The 18,493-nt window shown below is 46.1% G+C and overlaps 1 long non-coding RNA gene across 1 annotated transcript; it reads left to right on the top strand.

Annotated features, from left to right (window-relative positions):
- The first annotated feature begins 786 nt into the window (after positions 1 to 786).
- On the top strand, positions 787 to 16,313 carry LOC135373199 (uncharacterized). The gene is made up of 5 exons (XR_010416342.1): positions 787 to 925; positions 3,317 to 3,380; positions 11,337 to 11,382; positions 13,582 to 13,607; positions 16,124 to 16,313. It is a non-coding gene; the product is annotated as an uncharacterized LOC135373199 (long non-coding RNA).
- The last annotated feature ends 2,180 nt before the right edge of the window (positions 16,314 to 18,493 follow it).

The following is an 18,493-nucleotide window of genomic DNA, read 5'->3' as shown; positions in this document are numbered from 1 at the left end:
CTAGAATATGTTTCGCTAAATGCGTGATAACATCACAGATGCCGAAAGCGCTCGAAGTAACATTTAAAAGCTCCGATTTTTATTGAACTAATGAGCCTATGGAAATCAATTCCAGGTTGCACGTGAGCCACCGTCTAAAGGATGTTTACAAAAGGAAAGTTTGTCGACAGTGCCAGCCATTTTCCAATTATTAACTTGGGGGATTTTGATGAAACACGCGGTATGCAATGGCTCTTTTATGAGAGTAGATAGTTTACCCACAGACGCGTTGTCGACCTCTTTCTTTGCTAAAAGAAATGGGTCTTTTTTTCTTCTTTTTTTCAGTGTTGTTTCGCTTTGTAGATCTTTTGTGGCCTTTTGTTTGGTTTCATGTGCCTGCCGCATCTTCAACTGAAAAGCCATTCACTTTCCAATCGCCCCGATGATTCAATGGCATCTGTTGAAAGTACGCTCGCGTTCCCATCGCTATCTTCGTGTTCTCCGTCCTGTGCCATGTCTCGCTTTAACTCGTAACTTCGCAGGGCACAGTCACGACGTTCTTTACGGCTTCGTTGCTTCTTTATGCGTACGCTGAATAACTATTATTTCTCGAACTGAAAGTGAAAATGGGCGACGCTCGTCTTGAGGCTCTTCCTTTCTCCCCTCTTCTCTCGATTTTCTACCTTTGTACATTGAATGAAAAACACGCTATACACGAGGGAAGAAAAGTGAAATGAATGCGTCATTATCTCTGCACTTTCTGGTGAACATCTTTTCGTTGAAATATCTTCCTGACACTTTTGTTGCTTTTCGACCGAGAACAAGGACGACGTGCTTCGGTTTTAGATTTGTACTTGAGAAAACTGGTATAAGAAGGTCCAAGAGTGGCCATTTTTAAGTCGCTGCAACGGTTACTACTAGCGATTTAACCTCCAGCACACGCCGTGTAAGTTTTTCACGTTAACCTTTCGTCTTCTTCCAATATGTATCTCCACACCCTGTTCAGGGGACAACGATGCCTTCATAAGATATCACATTGTTCCAGCTCTGGAGACATGAGCGTGAGCTCCGTTCCACAAGGTGACGTACGACACGATGTGGGCTGCGGTGACACGACCTAAATGTAGAACTACTGACTCCTGCGTGACATAGCCATTAATTGTCGGCAAATTATTGCCGGGCCTTCGCTGGCCGATGCTGTGGAGACAGGATCCATCTGACGCACGGGTTGCGACCGATGGCCACGGAAAGTCTGTATTTTGAAATCGTTTGAGGCCGACATCCGCTCATTATATGTCCACGCGCGAATGAGTGCGAGGAGACATTAGGCAATCCTCCTCTATCAATAGGTACTTCACCTATCGTCGTATCGTATCGTTGTCTCAGGTGAAAGTAGACGTCCAAGTCTGGCGTTACGAGAGCAGAAACGTCAGGGAAAAGCTTAATATGTCCAACTTGCTTCACTAGGCGAGACATTGTGAGCACCACAGTAATAATAACAATAATTCCAAAACTTTACATCGCGAGGCAACTGCGATCATGAGCGACGCCACAGTGGTCGGGTCTGTGGATTTATAGTTTTGCCCATCTTCAGCGTGCGCCGAAATCTGGACACACTGCACGCCACTCTTAATGATCCGCGCGGAATGTCTGAGAAACTTGTACCCTTCCACCAAGTTGTCACTGTCCTCGGCTGGGTTCGAACCCGCAATCTGAGGTAAGCAGGCGGACACGCTACCGACCAAGCCACCGAGGGCGGCGATGATCCTCCAAACAACGAACCACGCCCTCTCGATTTTCATTATCGTATTCTTATATTGTCCACGCTTGAACCGTTCTGGACGTTACAATTAGAACCTCATGGGCTGCAGAAGAATTGGAATGAAAAGAAATGGCGCTACAGGAATCGTGGCAATAATTGAAGGCAGCGCGGACCGACGTCATATTACAAAGGGTCACGTTTTCCGTGTCATGTAGCGGCGAACGCTCTGTTTTAGTGAGAACACGAAAAATGTGCATCAACCTGATCGGCGGTTTATCGAGCGTCGCAATCACGGGAAGATGTTGCCACAAATTTGGGTCACATAACAGTTACGTTGTAACAGCTTTATGTATCATTGGTAACCTGCATCTCAAGCTCAAATAACACTGACCCCCGTGTATAGATGGTGCACAGGGTAAAATGTTATTGTAAAACATCTGGGACGTGTTTGGGGTCTGCATAAATTACTGACCCTGACGTGTGACGCTGCAGCCGCGTCATTTTTGGGCCAGGTATTGCTCTTGAATAATGAAAAATTCGAGACAATGGTAGCTAATGGTTCATCCCGGATAAACTAAGAGCCGAAGTATCGTATTCAATATACATGTCTGAAGTTGGTTCACTTTACAAATGTGGATTTTCCAGAGCAACCTAGCACAATATCTTTTTTTTTATTTACATGCGTACAGCTGTTTTACGAACCCTTACAAGCCCCATCTCCTTATGGACCAACCCAATAGACTGACACATCGTCATCGGAGCGGGAACAGCACGAAAGGGAGGGCAAGACAGACACAACCACACGGACGAAGCGCTGACTAACAACTAAGGGTCTTTATTTTTTACCAGTGTTATTTACCATTACTGACCAGAGCACAAAAAAATCTTGCTTGCGCGCTGATCTTTAAATCTACTCAGGGCACTGGTATTATCAAGTCTTGAGGAACACTACACTCACGGTAATGGAGAACAGTATACTGCCGGAATGTTTTGTTCTGCGTCGCCGTGAGTGCGGCCAAGACTCCGTGATACCACTATCTTGCGCAGATATCAAGAGAGCATTTTTATAAGAGAAAACAGTACGTTGGTACCCCCTCGGTGAACCTGCTTGAGAAAAAGATTAGTTGTTTAAGTGACTGATGCGTTACCAACCACAACGATTACCTGACATGTCTTTGTGCGGTACATTTTTCCAATAGTCCTTTCCGTTCTTCCTTCTCTCGTGTATAAATGAAAAAGACTCTTAGTTGGTAGTGAGCGCTTAGTCCATGTGGTTGTGTCTTTCCTGTCCTCTCTTGACCAGGAAGCAGCAAAGAAAACGACACAGACAAAAGGTTCATGCAACGACTGCTCTTTGTCTCTGTCCATGTCTTCAGCTGCTTCCCCCTCTAATGCCAGCTTACCAACTACCACGACTTCATAACGTGCGGTATTTGGTACACTTTCTTGGTAGAACAGCAAACACACATATCGTCTTTTGTATTTGACTAACATACATGAATTTGTCGACTACGTTCTCCCCGGCTCGCGTATTTACCTCTGACAGCACCATGAGTAGGAAATGTCTTCTTACAGAAGAACCTCATCATGAAGTTCTCCTGCCTCGTCTTGGTTCTCGTCATCGTCACTCTTGTCTCAGGTACGTACAAGAAAAAGCTAGAAAACTCACTAAGGGTGCTGTAGTTAGTGTTCAAACTTCGTTGAAGCAGAACTCGATAATTTATCCTGATTACGTTTAAATGTGAAAATTACTGTAATCAAAATCTAAATATCACCCGAAGAAATGCCACTTAAAATGTTTAAATTCCCACGCTTCATTCTCGTGCCTGAATACAGGAAGAAAAAAGAGGCACCACCGACGGGTTGTTAGCTACAACACCACTATCAACATGTGATAGTTGACCACCCTATTGAAAGTAATTCCTGATGTTACCTCAGAGTCGGAGGTCTTGAGGTATTATGGGACATCCGAGGTTGTCTCAGAGCTTGGGGTTTGGGGGTTTCCTCAGAGCTTGGGGTTCTGGAGTTACCTCAGGGTCTGAGTTGTCCATAAGTGGACCTCAAAACAAGGCGACCATAGCACCACTCCGTATTGGAAGACTTTCTATTGTTATTGAGGTCATCAGACTCTAAGTACTTTTTGAGACACTTTATTTTGTGGGAACTGGTCCACTCGTCACCGGAAGACTCGTCACAGGATAACTGGTCACACCTGCCCTCTGGTACAAGGTTTTTTTCACCAGAACACTTGTCAAGAGGGGCGGTTCGTCACCGGAACACTGGTTGCAAGGTTGACCCCGTTCCAAAGGGAATGCGTTTCACCGTGTTTTACCAAAGGGATTAGTCCAGTGCCCGACCTGCATTTCCTTGAACCCGGATTCCGAAGACCGCTGACCGTACAAATTTCACGTCTTTGCTAAGGGCACGGAGAGCATGGAAGTGGCGAAAACTCAGCGTGGGGCTCCGTTGCTGAGCCGCGGACATAAGTTCAGATACTGACCAAGGTTAGGTCACGAGAGCCTTTTACGTATTTCACACGTTGGGGAGTGGGTCAGTTCATGTAGAATATGCACCTGTCGAGACTGACCAAGGTTAGGTCAGGAGAGCCTTTTACGTATTTCACACGTTGGGGAGTGGGTCAGTTCATGTAGAATATGCACCCGTCGAGACTGACCAAGGTTAGGTCAAAAGAGCCTTTTATTATTTCACACGTTGGAGAGTGGGTCAGTTCATGCAGAATATGCACCCGTCGAGAGAGACTGACGAAGGTTAGGTCAGGAGAGCCTTTTACGTATTTCACACGTTGGGGAGTGGGTCAGTTCATGTAGAATATGCACCCGTCGAGACTGACCAAGGTTAGGTCAGGAGAGCCTTTTACGTATTTCACACGTTGGGGAGTGGGTCAGTTCATGTAGAATATGCACCCGTCGAGACTGACCAAGGTTAGGTCAAAAGAGCCTTTTATTATTTCACACGTTGGAGAGTGGGTCAGTTCATGCAGAATATGCACCCGTCGAGACTGACCAAGGTTAGGTCAGGAGAGCCTTTTACGTATTTCACACGTTGGGAAGTGGGTCAGTTCATGTAGAATATGCACCCGTCGAGAATGACGAAGGTTAGGTCAGGAGAGACTTTTACGTATTTCACACGCTGGGGAGTGTTTCGGTTCATGTAGAATATGCACCCGTCGAGACTGACCAAGGTTAGGTCAAAAGAGCCTTTTTATTATTTCGCACGTTGGAGAGTGGGTCAGTTCATGTAGAACATGCACGCGTCGAGACTGACCAAGGTTAGGTCAGGAGAGCCTTTTACGTATTTCACACGTTGGGGAGTGGGTCAGTTCACGTAGAATATGCACCCGTCGAGACTGACCAAGGTTAGGTCAGGAGAGCCTTTTACGTATTTCACACGTTGGGGAGTGGGTCAGTTCATGTAGAATATGCACCCGTCGAGACTGACCAAGGTTAGGTCAAAAGAGCCTTTTATTATTTCACACGTTGGAGAGTGGGTCAGTTCATGCAGAATATGCACCCTTCGAGAGAGACTGACGAAGGTTAGGTCAGGAGAGCCTTTTACGTATTTCACACGTTGGGGAGTGGGTCAGTTCATGTAGAATATGCACCCGTCGAGAATGACGAAGGTTAGGTCAGGAGAGACTTTTACGTATTTCACACGCTGGGGAGTGTTTCGGTTCATGTAGAATATGCACCCGTCGAGACTGACCAAGGTTAGGTCAAAAGAGCCCTTTATTATTTCACACGTTGGAGAGTGGGTCAGTTCACGTAGAATATGCACCCGCCGAGACTGACCAAGGTTAGGTCAGGAGAGCCTTTTGCGTATTTCACACGTTAGGGAGTGGGTCAGTTCATGTAGAACATGCACCCGTCGAGACTGACCAAGGTTAGGTCAGGAGAGCCTTTTACATATTTCACACGTTGGGGAGTGGGTCAGTTCACGTAGAATATGCACCCGTCGAGACTGACCAAGGTTAGGTCAGGAGAGCCTTTTACGTATTTCACACGTTGGGGAGTGGGTCAGTTCATGTAGGATATGCACCCGTCGAGACTCACCAAGGTTAGGTCAGGACAGCCTTTTACGTATTTCGCACATTGCGGAGTGGGTCAGTTCATGTAGAATATGCACCCGTCGAGGCTCACCAAGGTTAGCTCAGGACAGCCTTTTACGTATTTCACACGTTGGGGAGTGGGTCAGTTCATGTAGAATATGCACCCGTCGAGACTGACCAAGGTTAGCTCAGGACAGCCTTTTACGTATTTCACACGTTGGGGAGTGGGTCAGTTCATGTAGAATATGCACCCGTCGAGAATGACGAAGGTTAGGTCAGGAGAGACTTTTACGTATTTCACACGCTGGGGAGTGTTTCGGTTCATGTAGAATATGCACCCGTCGAGACTGACCAAGGTTAGGTCAAAAGAGCCTTTTATTATTTCACATGTTGGAGAGTGGGTCAGTTCACGTAGAATATGCACCCGCCGAGACTGACCAAGGTTAGGCCAGGAGAGCCTTTTGCGTATTTCACACGTTAGGGAGTGGGTCAGTTCATGTAGAACATGCACCCGTCGAGACTGACCAAGGTTAGGTCAGGAGAGCCTTTTACGTATTACACACGTTGGGGAGTGGGTCTGTTCACGTAGAATATGCACCCGCCGAGACTGACCAAGGTTAGGTCAGGAGAGCCTTTTGCGTATTTCACACGTTAGGGAGTGGGTCAGTTCATGTAGAACATGCACCCGTCGAGACTGACCAAGGTTAGGTCAGGAGAGCCTTTTACGTATTTCACACGTTGGGGAGTGGGTCAGTTCATGTAGAATATGCACCCGTCGAGACTGACCAAGGTTAGCTCAGGACAGCCTTTTACGTATTTCACACGTTAGGGAGTGGGTCAGTTCATGTAGAATATGCACCCGTCGAGACTGACCAAGGTTAGGTCCGGATAGCCTTTTACGTATTTCACACGTTGGGGAGTGGGTCAGTTCATGTAGAATATGCACTCGTGGAGACTGACCAAGGTTAGGTCAAAATAGCCTTTTACTATTTCACACGTTGGGGAGTGGGTCAGTTCATGTAGAATATGCACCCGTCGAGACTGACCAAGGTTAGGTCAAAATAGCCTTTCACTATTTCACACGTTGGGGAGGGGGTCAGTTCATGTAGAATATGCACCCGTCGAGACTGACCAAGGTTAGGTCCGGATAGCCTTTTACGTATTTCACACGTTGGGGAGTGGGTCAGTTCATGTAGAATATGCACTCGTGGAGACTGACCAAGGTTAGGTCAAAATAGCCTTTTACTATTTCACACGTTGGGGAGTGGGTCAGTTCATGTAGAATATGCACCCGTCGAGTCTCACCAAGGTTAGCTCAGGACAGCCTTTTACGTATTTCACACATTGGGGAGTGGGTCAGTTCATGTAGAATATGCACCCGTCGAGACTGACCAAGGTTAGGTCAGGAGAGCCTTTTACGTATTTCACACGTTGGGGAGTGGGTCAGTTCATGTAGAATATGCACCCGTCGAGACTGACCAAGGTTAGGTCAGGAGAGCCTTTTGCGTATTTCACGCGTTAGGGAGTGGGTCAGTTCATGTAGAACATGCACCCGTCGAGACTGACCAAGGTTAGGTCAGGAGAGCCTTTTACGTATTTCACACGTTGGGGAGTGGGTCAGTTCATGTAGAATATCCACCCGTCGAGACTGACCAAGGTTAGGTCAGGAGAGCCTTTTACGTATTTCACACGTTGGGGAGTGGGTCAGTTCATGTAGAATATGCACCCGTCGAGGCTCACCAAGGTTAGCTCAGGACAGCCTTTTACGTATTTCACACATTGGGGAGTGGGACAGTTCATGTAGAATATGCACCCGTCGAGACTGACCAAGGTTAGCTCAGGACAGCCTTTTACGTATTTCACACGTTAGGGAGTGGGTCAGTTCATGTGGAATATGCACCCGTCGAGACTGACCAAGGTTAGGTCCGAATAGCCTTTTACGTATTTCACACGTTGGGGAGTGGGTCAGTTCATGTAGAATATGCACTCGTGGAGACTGACCAAGGTTAGGTCAAAATAGCCTTTTACTATTTCACACGTTGGGGAGTGGGTCAGTTCATGTAGAATATGCACCCGTCGAGACTGACCAAGGTTAGGTCAAAATAGCCTTTCACTATTTCACACGTTGGGGAGGGGGTCAGTTCATGTAGAATATGCACCCGTCGAGACTGACCAAGGTTAGGTCCGGATAGCCTTTTACGTATTTCACACGTTGGGGAGTGGGTCAGTTCGTGTAGAATATGCACTCGTGGAGACTGACCAAGGTTAGGTCAAAATAGCCTTTTACTATTTCACACGTTGGAGAGTGGGTCAGTTCATGCAGAATATGCACCCGTCGAGACTGACCAAGGTTAGGTCAGGAGAGCCTTTTACGTATTTCACACATTGGGGAGTGGGTCAGTTCATGTAGAATATGCACCCGTCGAGACTGACCAAGGTTAGGTCAGGAGAGCCTTTTACGTATTTCACACGTTGGGGAGTGGGTCAGTTCATGCAGAATATGCACCCGTCGAGACTGACCAAGGTTAGGTCAGGAGAGCCTTTTACTATTTCACACGTTGGGGAGTGGGTCAGTTCATGTAGAATATGCACCCGTCGAGACTGACCAAGGTTAGGTCAAAATAGCCTTTCACTATTTCACACGTTGGGGAGGGGGTCAGTTCATGTAGAATATGCACCCGTCGAGACTGACCAAGGTTAGGTCCGGATAGCCTTTTACGTATTTCACACGTTGGGGAGTGGGTCAGTTCGTGTAGAATATGCACTCGTGGAGACTGACCAAGGTTAGGTCAAAATAGCCTTTTACTATTTCACACGTTCGGGAGTGGGTCAGTTCATGTAGAATATGCACCCGTCGAGGCTCACCAAGGTTAGCTCAGGACAGCCTTTTACGTATTTCACACATTGGGGAGTGGGTCAGTTCATGTAGAATATGCACCCGTCGAGACTGACCAAGGTTAGGTCAGGAGAGCCTTTTACGTATTTCACACGTTGGGGAGTGGGTCAGTTCATGCAGAATATGCACCCGTCGAGACTGACCAAGGTTAGGTCAGGAGAGCCTTTTACGTATTTCACACGTTGGGGAGTGGGTCAGTTCAAGCAGAATATGTACCCGTCGAGACTGACTAAGGTTAGGCCAGGAGAGCCTTTTACGTATTTCACACGTTGGGGAGTGGGTCAGTTCATGTAGAATATGCACCCGTCGAGACTGACCAAGGTTAGGTCAGGAGAGCCTTTTACGTATTTCACACGTTGGGGAGTGGGTCAGTTCATGCAGAATATGCACCCGTCGAGACTGACCAAGGTTAGGTCAGGAGAGCCTTTTACGTATTTCACACGTTGGGGAGTGGGTCAGTTCATGCAGAATATGCACCCGTCGAGACTGACCAAGGTGAGGTCAGGAGAGCCTTTTACGTATTTCACACGTTGGGGAGTGGGTCAGTTCATGTAGAATATGCACCCGTCGAGACTGACCAAGGTTAGGTCAGGAGAGCCTTTTACGTATTTCACACGTTGGGGAGTACGGTGCGGTGAGCAGGTGGTAGGTTCACTGTGACGATTATTCCGGCGTGACGGCAGTTCCTCTACGCGATGCCCTGTCACGAGTTGGCCTCCTTGACGAGTTCACCTATGACCAGTTGGCCTGTGACGACCGGGCTTGTGACGAGTTCTCCTAAACCCTTATTTTGTGGTTCAGTGTCGCACGGGCGTTTTCTCTCTGGTTCCTTCACCTTGCTCCGCTCTGCTCTTAAAGCACTGGAGGTATGCATCATGAGATAAAATTCAGTTCAGGTACGATAACGACAGAAATAATACCAAATAATACACGAAGTACTGAATAATGATTACCAAATTGAGTGAGCATGTCTGCATCTAGGAAGGTAATTTACTCCCCGCGGGGACAAAACTAACTAGAAAAGTTCATTACGGTAAATTGTCATATTCAAAACGCCAGAGGTTGTGACCAATGGCATACATAGAGTCTTCAAATAAGCCTAGTAGCTCTATTCATGCCAACGATATGAGTTTGCGCTTTCAAAACGAAGAGATAACGATAAGCAGTTGCCGTACCAGATGAATGAACCGTCTGGTGAGCTGCGGGCTCAGGTACTTTGAAGAATGAGAACAAATAGAAAGACAGAAATTTGGTCCGATATTATGCTGTTCACGATATGTAAACACTCGTTTTATCCCGTTTGTAGCGGTTCCGGCTCACGCCTTGATGGTTTTCATATCTACTTTCTTTCGCTGCAGGCCTTGGCGACATCCTCAGTACCAACCGCACGATATGCAATCTATCCGAAATGCATCGCAGAGAATCTGAAAATACGGTATCACAAATATTAGAAATTCAAAGTTTCATCTACTTTTAAAGTGTCGCTTTCCATTCACAAAATATTCAAGCATCATTTTTCCTTTCAAGCAAGACACACACACGGACACATATACAGCAAAATCTACATACAAGAACATTTTCTTTACATACCTTCCAGAAAGGAACTTCCCCGTGTTCTCTCGCCCCCTTTCCGGAAAATCTGCCCCCGCCTTCCGCCCTCTTCCGGGCGCACAGTGCAAACCGCGCGTACGAGCCCCAGCGGTCCCCAGATCCGCGACGGAGAAATGAGATACAGAACACGAAGGAAGAGGTAACCGGAAGAGCGCGCTCTCGTTTGGAGAGAAACCACGGAATGGCGCCAAAGTGCAGCGAATGCCAGTAGGCGGCAAAATCACTATTTTTATGCGAAGGGATCTGGAAAACTACTCTAAATTTGTCGAATTTGTTGATTGAAATCGGTTCCTAGACTGTTACTCTAGGGAATGACACATTTTGGCCCGGGTATCGCAGTCGTGGGTACCGTAAGAAGGGATTTCGTTGCATCTCCCACAGACTGCCATGTATAGGAAATCTGACAAACTTTAATTCGCCAAAATTCAGTGGTTCGCTTCAGGCCTCCAAATATGTGTCATTCCCTAGATAAACTCGAGAGGAACACGCCCGTACCTGTATCGTGTGTGGAACTTTAGCGTGGTTTAGAGATCCCTTCGAACAAAAGTTCCCCGTAGACTTTCTTAAGAAGTGAGTCTGCCTTAAATGGTCATAAAAGAGATCCGCAAAAATGTCAGAAAATCTAGAAAATTGGACAAGTAACCTGTTCCCTCGGCATCTGGTCAAAGACTTCATGCTGTCCGCCCAACAGTAACGAATATGCCTTCTTTCTTTCTTTGCCCTTTTTGGTGCATTTTACGCTGTCAGTCCAGCGTCTAACGCGGAGCAATCGTCCGGTCGTCTTGCTTCGTCGCTTTGTAAAAATCAGATATTCGATACGAAATTCGATAACCTGACGTCACAACTCGCCAGAAAGTGCTGGAAGAGTTCGTTGCCCCTACGTGGAGAACCACTTTCAACTTCAAGGATAGCAAACAAAATAAGCCATATTGTCCTCTGCCGGTCCCCCAAGTTAAAGGTTCCCACCATGCCACTTTCTCAGTTTAATGCATATCGTAAGACATTTTTTTGTTTCCTAACAGGCAACCCTGCCCCTGGCTTCTATGGCACGGACAGAACTCCCCCTAGGTAAGGGCTACAGTGTCACTACGTACTCCCATTCCAATCCCTCTACGAGTTGTTGATATTGACACGCGACTATGTTATTATATTTTATGTGACCCAATGAAAAAATCATTGCTTCTGCTAACAGCTGGAGAATACAGTTCGTACGGCTCACGAGTCAGCATTAAAGGGCCTATGGAACCCCCATAAGCATGTGGGAGATACTGATCTGATTTACTCTCGCATTGTGCTGTCTATGGTACCATACAATGTGCAAACGTGGAAATGGTAGTATCTGTTTTTCGTTATTATTATTATTATTATAAACAATTTGTATCGATGAACAAATTAGAGCTGCAAGCGAGCTGGCGTACTGCAGAAACAGGTTCATTGAGTTTGTGGATCACACAAGACGAAGAGCGCAACAGAAGTGCTTCTCAAACTCGAGAAAATGTTAGCAGATAGTATCTTTGTAAGTATAGAGTGTGTCTTTTTTCTTGGTATAGGTTTTCCATAAAGAAACGATAAGGACTATAGACATCATGTTTTCACTTCTATCGTCTCTGGGCCGGCGTGCGTTCTTGGTCATCTGTTCCTCAATCGTCAAATGGCTAATTACCAAAAAATCGTTAATTAACGTTTTAATTATAAAAGCTATCAAGTTGTCCCAATGAGAACATCTGGTCGCTTCGGTCACCTGATACTGTTGCCGCTTTGACAACATAAATCCGTTCGACATACCGTCCGCAAGAAATCGTGAAGGAACACATTTTTTTCTCTATTTCGTTCATTGTGCACCTTCGGAGATGCGCCTTTCTTTCACTCCTAATGTGAGAGGGTGAATCCCTCTTGCACGCTGGAAAAAGATTAAAGAGAAACAGAAAATGCAACCCAAGGTAAGGGCGGTTCGGATAGCGTCACCGATGCATTTCTTTTTGTTTTGTTTACGCAAGCTCGAGCTCATCTTCGACGCATGAAGCGGCACTGTGCTCCTACATCCTCTTACACTGGGGGTGAAGGAAGGACGCGCTCTCGGAAGATGCGCAATGAACAAACTAAAGGAAAGCAAAGTTTCTCTCACGAATTTTGGCCGGCGATCTATCGAACGGATTTATGATCTGAGAACGGTTAGGGTACCAGGTGACCGAATGGACCAGATGTTCTCATTGGGACGACTTGCTGCTTTTATTAAAAAGTTAATTAACGATAATCAGTCATTCGGCGGTTGAGCAACAAATCGCCAATAACGTCCGCCGGCACAGAGATCGTAGAAGTGAAAGCAGGCTGCCTATAACCTTTATAGCAGTAATGGCTAATAACTACTTCTACAGTAGTTTAACTATGACTACTAACTACTTTGCGATTGAGCAGTTTAACTATAACTACTAACTACTTTGCGATTGAGCAGTTTAACTACTAGTTCAACTACTTTTCATGGGAGTAGTTAAAACTACTTTTTAACTACTCCAATGTAGTTTAACTACATCTATAACTACTTAACGTTGTCCATCAGCACCAATCCCGTGTAGTCTTCCTGGACACCTAAATATGAATCACAATCAATAATGAGCTTTGGCTCAAGCCATTGTTACGATCGTCAAATACAAAGCTTGAGGCGGGATTCTTTCTGTGCCTACGCAATAAACGAAGTTGCAGAGGTATTTCACAGAAAATGAGGAATCACTAGACAAGCATTAAAAGTGAAGATTTAGCATACATGCACGACACAATTGCTCTGCACCTCCGTTTTTATCAAACAAGTAGCTCAAGGTAAACGTTGGAAGCACAATCGTGCTGTAAACCTTGCGGCAAAATCGGAAGTAGTTGGCGCATTCAGTAACCTAAGTACTGTAGTTAACTACTTAAAATAGTAGTTTAACTAGTAGGTGCCACTAGATTTCTGCAAGTAGTTGATAACTACTTCTTAACTACAATCAGGTAGTTAAACTACATGTAGTTAACTACTGGCCAACACTGCTTTATAGTTTTTTTATGGAAAATCTTTATCGCAAACAAAAGACACCTGTAGAAGCAGACCTCATAAATCCTCAGCCTTGTCACTATACGAGAGAGGTTTGAATGTGTTGCCCATATATGAGTAGCGCTCGGAAATGTAAACCGTGAACCTAATTTACGTAATGCGGAAATTGTAAGTAATCCTATTCTTATGTCACTCGAAAGCAAGTGTCCTAAAATGCGTAAACCTTTCTCAATTTCTTTCAGATTTTCTTCAGGCGAGGGCCGTTCTGGTACGTAGTTGGACAAACACAATTGGGGTTTCGACTGGTAAAGCACGAAAACATGTACTGATGAAAGGGAAGCCGTCCACATTTCCGTCAACGATAGTGGAATGCTCACCAAAACGTCAAATCCTCTGACGCTGTCAAATTAACTCTAGAAGCGATACTTAAACAGTCAAAGTTGTATGACAAATCGTCATCCATGGCCGGAACTACAATCACAAAAATCAGCACAATCAACATCACCTAGAACCAAAGCATAATCCCTTGATTTACGTGGTGTAACAATGAATGTCCGCTAGTCACAACCTCGCTTCGGTAGCCTTTGGAATGGAGACGTGCCACATGTGTTGCCACCTGTTGCAACTGGCAAGCCTCAGTTTGAGATCGTCTACGGCGACTGGCTGTGATCCCGGCTTTATACGCCGACGTGCGAAGGAGTGAGGGAAGGCATTAACAGTCTTCTATATAGGTAGCTTTGGCACAACTAACCGAACTATCCTATCCGAATGAGCGGGCAAAGGCCGCGCTCTGAGTAAGCGTTTCCTTTGTCTGGGTATCTTGTTGGCTGCGTTTTATTGACGGCCGCTCAGCACACTTGCCAGTATGGCAGCATGTTGCTTGGTGGGATCAGGCGACAGGAAACTGTGCCGACATTTCCCCTAAAACGTCTCAGGAAAGCCCCCGGAAAACACCCAGGCGACATAGCCAGTGCCAGATCCTATTCGATCCTATGTCCTTTTTAGCAGTCAACAGTTATTTCATTTTAGGTTCCCTTTACCATTTTGCATCCGCCCGGACCGCGAAATACAAAGTACAAAATGGAATAAAAGTGACTAAGCGCGTCACTGCGCTGTAAAGCGAAACTATACTTTAAAAATGGATATTTATGCTGTTAAATGTTATTCATCAATCTGGCTCGGGGACTCAAGGTAGATTAATTCTCAGGGTGAACATTGCGCGCTCCCACGAATTTTACGAAGAACCCTCAAAATTTCATCGTTTCGTATTCGGTCACCGAGAACTGTGCCGCTTGTCTGCTAAGAATGGCGCTCTTCTCCATTTTACGCTTCGCATTGGAAGACTGTCATTAGGTGTGGTGAAGAGACGGAAATTCGCCTTTGAAGGAACGCTCGGAGTGCCGACGTGGAATTGGCCTACGCGTGTCAGATTGGGGGACATCATTCGTCCCAAAAACTAGAAACGGATTTCATGATACCCCAGCTCGCGTGGTGTGGTGGATAGGATGATTGCCTTCCACGCCGAGAGTCCCAAGTGACGAGATCCCGCACCGGCTGCGCCATATGAGGATTTCCCTTGGGATTTGCTGCAGACTTTCCAGATGACTGTCGGAGCAGTTTCCCGTCAAATCGGTTCAGGACGCATAATAACGCCCCACACCTTCCTGCTTTTCGCTCTCCATCTCTGCAGGTCTGTACGCCTCACATAGGCAATACTCCTACGTGCCACTAACGCCGAATATATAAAAAAGAAAAAAAATGGAGAATTCGGCGTGAGGCACGCAGACTGCAAAGACTCTACTCTATATTCGGCAGGACTCTAAGGACACACAATTTTGTCAGCAGGGACACTTCGAGGCGTTGACGTCATGTGCAACGGGCTTTCCTTTTTGCAGCTCGTGCTATACACACTCAGTTGCCATCCACTTGGCAAGGAACAACGCGCCTCAGTTGACGATGTTTTGTTACCGGTGAAAGAAACGAATGCCTGAGTGATGAACCGATTTCTACGCAGCAGCGATTCAACTTCGTAACGATAACCCTGAATTTGTTTCCCGCCCAGCAGTAGGATTGAATAACTAGGAAATTAGACTTTGTAAAAGTTGTAACTGATACAAGCAGCCATCTCCTCACCTTGAGCACTTGTGAAAGGTGACGTGTCATGCTCGTGAAATAAAGACGCCACTTTGAGACCTAGACGCCTACTGTCCGCCCCCCCCCCCCCACACGCACCTCGAAAATGAATACAAAAAACAGAAGAAGAAACGAAACCCTCAGGAATCATGTCATGGGGCAACTTGGCCGATCATCCTAGTGGTGTCCGTGGTGCAGGAAGCATCCCAGTGAATACTACTGATGGATGCTCGCAAGTTGTCTGCGGTGGGTAGTTCTATTGCCCTATCCAAACCGCAGAGCAAGAGGGACTGCTCGCGCCTCCCTATCCTGCGCCACCGTCATATCTCCTCTCCCTCTTTCTCCCTTGCCCCTTCTCTCTCCCTGGATGATCCGAGCCGCCATCCCCGAGCAGGTTGACTGCACTTTTCCCAGACGTCATTCCTATCCCACTCTTACAAAAAAAAATATGACCAAACTGAAACTTTCCCATGTCTACAAGTAGCCTCACTTTGCAGTGTTTGTTTAAAGCCCATATAATCTGCGCTTTCAGCATATTGGAACCGCACCGTCTCAAATTAGATCTGAACGAGGATTGAGAGAACGAGGGAAGAGTGTTGCGTCCATTTCGCTTGTGTATCCTTAATTTCAAATATGCACGTTCTGTTGCAGGAGCAGCACTGGCACAGGAGTTGCAATCACGAGGCATTTTTGACATCATCTGTACGATTTTCGGAGTCTGTTTAGGTTAGCCTTAGAAATGGTGAAGTCAAACAGCGTCACAGGACAGATAATGAAATGGAATCAAAGCCATCCATTCAAAACGGAAATGAACTCAATAAAGAACAGTTTCCGCTTGTCATCCCTCGTTGTGTCTTTTCAGGAATGTCGCAAGTACCGTGGCCACCCCTGTGTATTATTCGCATGGCATTATTAAAGGAACTATAAAATTTCCCGAACCGCCATTTTTTTTTTTTTTTTGCTGGAAACTGTTCTTCCCGCCGAGCAACTTATCTGCCAGAGTTTTTTCTCGGCGAAGTCGCTCCACTCTGTGAGAAGGGCGCGTTGAAGTGTCTCTTCCGCATTTCTCCTCTCCCTCGCGCATTTTCCTGTAGATCGGGTAACTATACGGACTGTGCTCTGTCCCCCGTTACGTCACCGGTGTTGCGCAATGCCAGGTAATGCTCGCCATAGCCAGCTACGAGCCCGTTGGCGTTGGCGCCTGCCAGTCGCACCTAGAAGATCACAAGGTCTCTGGTCGCGTCTGAAGGCTGAAGCGTTACGTTTCTCTTCGTTGCAGGCGTTCACATAACACGCTACAATGAACAGCTTCTTGTGTGTGAATCGTTTGCTACACTTGCCCTCACAGGTATGACATATGTGAGCTGTACATTTTCATCGAATGTAACCGACTTCTGCTCGGCGGCCGTCACAACAAGGAACCCATGCATCTCCGTGGCTATGAGGTTTTGCTGACGAGTTACGTGAGCCTCTAGCGATTCACCGCAACGTTGTATTGGTTGTGTCTCCGTCACCAATGAAAGTGTCTGGTGGTTGGCGTTGTAATTATATTTACGTCAGTTATATTTATGTGTTGGCAATCTGACAACAAAGCAAGTGCGTTGTGAAGTGCGACTGTGATATATGGAAGCTGTTTCCCTTTGTTGCTCCATTTGTTTGCACGAATTACCGTAAAAGATTGGATAGCCTAGTGGTTTCTTTTACTTTGTTTCAACTCGTGTTCTTCGTTATCATTACTGTTATTATTCAAAGCAGCTTCGCGCTCTCAAACGATTCTGATTTACACTGCGTTTCGTGGTCTACAGACGGGACGGGCTGCCCCCCCCCCCCCTCCACACAAAATATCTACATATATAACAGCAACGTAGCTATCACATACTGTATCAACACAACACTTGTCCTCAAACAGACCTAGCTCAATCTCAAATAAAATTACCATGACAGTGTCTTTCTCCGATACCATGACCTTCTCCGATGACTAGTCGTGATGGCTGGTACTAGTCGTGAGGTTAATGTCACCCGACAGCAAAGTATTTGCGTATGTCATGTACTAAATGCAATCTTCCGCACTGTAAGTTCCCATGTGGAAGCCGCAGTGTCACAGCGCACAACGAGAAAAAGGCCCCAGAACAGGTCACAGCCAGTGTGGAAAAGGTTGAAACAGAGAAAGTAGCGCCCTGGGACTTTATCCATTGAAGAAGGTCACTCATCAACAAAGCGATATGTGCAAAACTGGTAATTTACAGGAAGAAGCTAAGAGTTGCGGAACTGAAACAGCAGTGCTCCTCAAGCAGCTACACGGGCAAAGTACTAGCGGTCCTACGCATAAAACATTTTTGTCAATATCGATTTTGTCAAATAAAAACATAATTCTCGCTGCTGAAATCTCGCTTGATGAATGCACGTCTTGCTGCCAATCCTAACCTATCATCTGCAGTACTCTCCACAGCCTCACCGTCAACCTCTTCTGTTTCATCCGGCATGGTGAGCAGGTTTCTCTTTCCGCATATGTTGTAGTGGACAGCGGTGGTAGTTATTATGACAACTGTCGTCTCTAACCTTGTCGACAGCTTCCTTGTAAGGCAAGGGAACATCCCCTTCCGAAAGCTCTTTCAATCGAGTTGGTCGTCGTCATTTGAGCTTTATCATACCTGCGAAACAGTAGGTGTCATTTAAAGAGAAGCACGCTATGGAATATCTTATCACAATACATCACCCGATGTCTGCGAGTTTTGCATGTATCGTGTGAGGTTCCAGAACAGACACCATAATTTATAATGCTGACCCTATGAATGAGTAGAGCAAGAATAGAGTGACATAGCAGTTTAGTCAGTTTGTGTCCAGAATTGTCATGTTTCGTCGAACTGAAGGTCCTCATTGTGAATGTTTTTTACGTGCAAGTATCAGGCTTTTCCCGTTATCAAGTACCACAAAAGAGTCTCAAAACCAATACAAGTACCTTCATATTCGCAATTACCTTCCTTCAGTGGCAGCATGTACATTCAACAAAGGTGTGAGAAG

Source organism: Ornithodoros turicata, unplaced genomic scaffold, assembly GCF_037126465.1.
Source record: "Ornithodoros turicata isolate Travis unplaced genomic scaffold, ASM3712646v1 Chromosome22, whole genome shotgun sequence".
Taxonomy (NCBI): domain Eukaryota; kingdom Metazoa; phylum Arthropoda; class Arachnida; order Ixodida; family Argasidae; genus Ornithodoros; species Ornithodoros turicata.
This window is presented reverse-complemented; position numbering and strand designations above follow the sequence as displayed.